The following is a 3,937-nucleotide window of genomic DNA, read 5'->3' on the forward strand; positions in this document are numbered from 1 at the left end:
CTTTATGAAATGTACACTTTTCATAATTCCGTCTGCAATCTGTGAATCCTAGAACGTTACTGAATGTTATTTCGCCAGCTGAATGCTATTCCATTAGCTGTACAGTTGTGTATTTTAGCATGACTGTACATTTTGTATATGCTTCAATATTGCTGATGCATCCCAGGCAGGCTATGATGTATCAGCAATGTAGAAGCATATTGCTGATACATCATAGGCAGGCTATGTGTTCCTCATGGTGTACGGCTCCTGAATTCAATAGTTGTTGTATATTCTAGACTTCATCCTGACTATGCCCTGTTTTCCGACATTCTATCCTTATCGCAGATAGGATACTGAATGTATAATCTACTCTAACCTTGTATTCAAGACTGGCTGCTCATTCTTCACTGAAAGCGTTCTGTACGAATGCACTTTTTGCGGGGCGTACACCATAGATTAGCTGTATATTCTCTATCAATCGTGTGTGTTCAGGTCATACAATTGGTTCTGAATAAACTGCCATATAGTTACATATCATCATAAATTGACTGTGTTTGCTACGTTAGAATATCCTAACTATATTTAAAATTGTTTTTGTTGCTTGCACCAATTGCACATCCTTTGATGGTTTGCATTATTGCATTTTTCCATTTGTGGGCAAAAAAAACTATGAATCCTAAACAAAGCTTGCATCTCGTGGTGCATTTGATGAGCGTTTAATGAACACTGTTCAACCACAACAGATCACGCGTCTTACACAGGCTAAGAATACTTTGTGCAGCCTATAAAAGGCATAAACATGGTGAATATACATGCTTACTAGAAGTCAGAACCAATTTTCTTCTAGCACAATTTTAGATAACCATAAATAAAAAAGTGTTCCCTTTGGGCATCTCAGGCATTGTGACAAATACAGTTGCCCTCGTGTATTGTTGAAAGCAGCTTACCTCTGTACATCAAGCCCCATACCTCTTTATCCAGGGGGAAATACCTGATGTTTTTAGCAAGAGATAAGAGGTTGATGGATGCCATAGACCTACAACAAAGCGAAATAATATTTTATATTTGCTTGGCAGTGCAATTTTAATGTACTATAAATCTTAAAATGATGTATAGCGGTTGTTAGCTCGTGCCATGCTGGTTGTACTAAATGTATGATGCCTAATAAATTGAAAAATGGGAAACAGTAAATAGGATTAAAATATTTAGTAGACAAGAAGAATATGGGTGTGGCGGGTATCCATTTAGAAATACATCAGGAATATACAGTCAGGATCATTGAAGAAGTGCACGTAAAGATTAAGTTTAAATAAAATTAGACAACAATGCATAAAACACGCGATGATATGTTAATGTTTGATCTCAGATGAACTACTAAAGGTAATTTCCTAATAAGTGATGTATAACCTTAAAAAAACTATGCAATAGTTTTCGTGCAAATGGAGTACGATGACTGTTTGGACAGTCGCCGAATACAAAAACTCAACAATATCTTAGGTCCTAACCTTTCATTCAGGATGCTGCTAGTGAAACGGATTGCCCAGCGCTGGACCAGTGCCAAAATCCGTAATTACTGTGCCGAAAACGGTGCCTTGGTTTATTTCAAACGGCAGTATACGGAGTAAAAGAGGGAACAATAATTGGCTTTCTGTACGATTTCTGGCTTAGGTGTGGTTATGATAATGTCTCGAGTTGAATAAGGCTTTATAAAAGTGAGTCCTTTTTTATCAATTCAAAAGACCTTGATGAATCAAGATTATGTGCATTTAGGCCAATAATTTTTGTCTTTAGCGAAACAGTAACAATAAAATATTCTCGGTTTTAGTTCATTTATTTATTCTGTCGGTATCTCTGGTCATCTCCTTGTCACCTATAGTGTTTTAAGTAAGTGAATATTTATTCCCCTATTGTCTACTAGAAACCGTACAGGTTTTACCCACATTATTACTCTGCGAAAAAATGTGGCAAAGCTTTTCTGGCACCAAATCTTAAAAACAAATAAAATATATGGGCTTTTTTCTACAGTTGCGTGTCAGTCAGTTTTAATTACATTCTTATCTAGAGCAACTAACCATACCCATGAAAGAAATCAACATTAAAATGATTACTGCATAAAAAAGGGTTGGCTGCAAAATACTCCATTTTTAATGGCATGGCTCTTGATTGCTTATTGTCTAAAACATTAGGTACACTTACCCAGGCTACTTTTATATTTTTACACAGCAAGCAGTATATACAGCTAATACTTTTAATCTCCATTTTTAATCTCCATTCTTAAAGTCCCCCAGTTATATTTACAATAAGTAATTCGGTGAATTTTTTTTTTTTAAGTATGTTAAAATGTAGCATGCGGGTTTGGAAAGAATGAACACCAAATCTGAATGCCTTCCAGCTTTTGTGTTGCCACAGTTATGTAAAGTGCAACCCGCTTTTGAACTGTATCTGAATGGTAGCGCAAATCTTTCCACTTGGGCCTCTTTCTTTCTTTAACTTGTTCAGCAAACTATGGACAGAAGTAGTCTAGAATTCTATCAGGGCTGTTAAGGAATTTGTTGAAGTGCTACGAAAATGAAATTCCTGTCGATAGATATTGTCTACTGTTCGTGGAAATTCTGAGATCCTTTGACCCGGTTTACACGTGTGGTAACTAGCAGGGAACCTCAACCTCTTTGATATCAATGGGTATAAAGATTACGTTCATCTCCCCAGTCTACAGTTATAAGAAATTATGTTACTGCATTGTAAATCCACTAACTGCTCTTATCTCATTTATTTTGTTACTTTAATATATTTTTCTCTTCTGTAGACCATATAAACAGCATAATATTTTTTTGACAATGACCCAATACAAACAGGCATATATGAAGTGACAGAGAATATTAATAATAAATGTTAAAATGCTATAGTAGTATTAACAGTAAGCAACATAAATGTATATATATATATATATATATATATATATGTATATAAATTGTCCTTCCTATATAATAAATATAATATAAATATAATATAATTTAATAAATTAAAGTGAATTATGGAGCAGCTAAAATAATCTCACGGATTTTACTCTTAACTCTTTGAATGAAATGCTAGTACTCCACCCTATTGCAGCTCCATGGCTAAAGCTCACATGCTATCTTCATGTTAACTTTTGGGACTTCTTTAATAAAAGTGGGATTTTGTAATGTATAATTCCCTGCATTTATTAAGTTTTACAGAATAGTGTGGAGGTCATGCATGGCCTTGCCCTTGTGATAGAATATGGCATTTTTAAGGCATTATCCAATCATGTTGATTCATTCATTGAAAATAAACAGTTCTTTGGCATTCTTAGGTATTACAGTGACAAAAACAGAGATCCTACCAACTGCCATTGCTAGCTTACTACACTCCCTAAGAATGCTTTTTTTAACAACTTTTCCTAAAACTTACACACTTGCATGGTGAAACGGAGCAATTATATAACAGTATATATCAACAAAAGCTAACAGCTGAGTTTAGCAACTATTTTTCTTTTAATGATCATACAGCAAATATTTGGAACCCTTTGTTTTTTCACTCCAGGGGTGGACAATAACCCTTTAATAGCTTTCACTGTAGACAACCGAGGGTTGGGAGTGGGACTCGCATTGTACTCTTCTTCTAAATCACGCTGACCACTTTGCCTTTGCCCATAACGCTGTCCAAAAGCTTTTCTTGCTTGAACTTAATGTCACTTAATAAATAAGTGAACCATTTTGTAAGCATTTTTTAATGTTTTTTTAAATGTAATTATGTATTATGAAGCAATGCTGGATATTGGTGCTCACTAGGTGTAGTCTACCATTGGCTAACCAGAAACAATTAGGAATCAGGAACATTTAGGTTTTGTTCAAGATTTTAGATTTTATGTAAGTATATGAATTACACATGTTTTTTTTTATGTGATTAATGTAATTAATTGTTATTTGAAATA

This window comes from Spea bombifrons, chromosome 5, assembly GCF_027358695.1.
Source record: "Spea bombifrons isolate aSpeBom1 chromosome 5, aSpeBom1.2.pri, whole genome shotgun sequence".
In the NCBI taxonomy this organism is placed as follows: Eukaryota; Metazoa; Chordata; class Amphibia; order Anura; family Pelobatidae; genus Spea; species Spea bombifrons.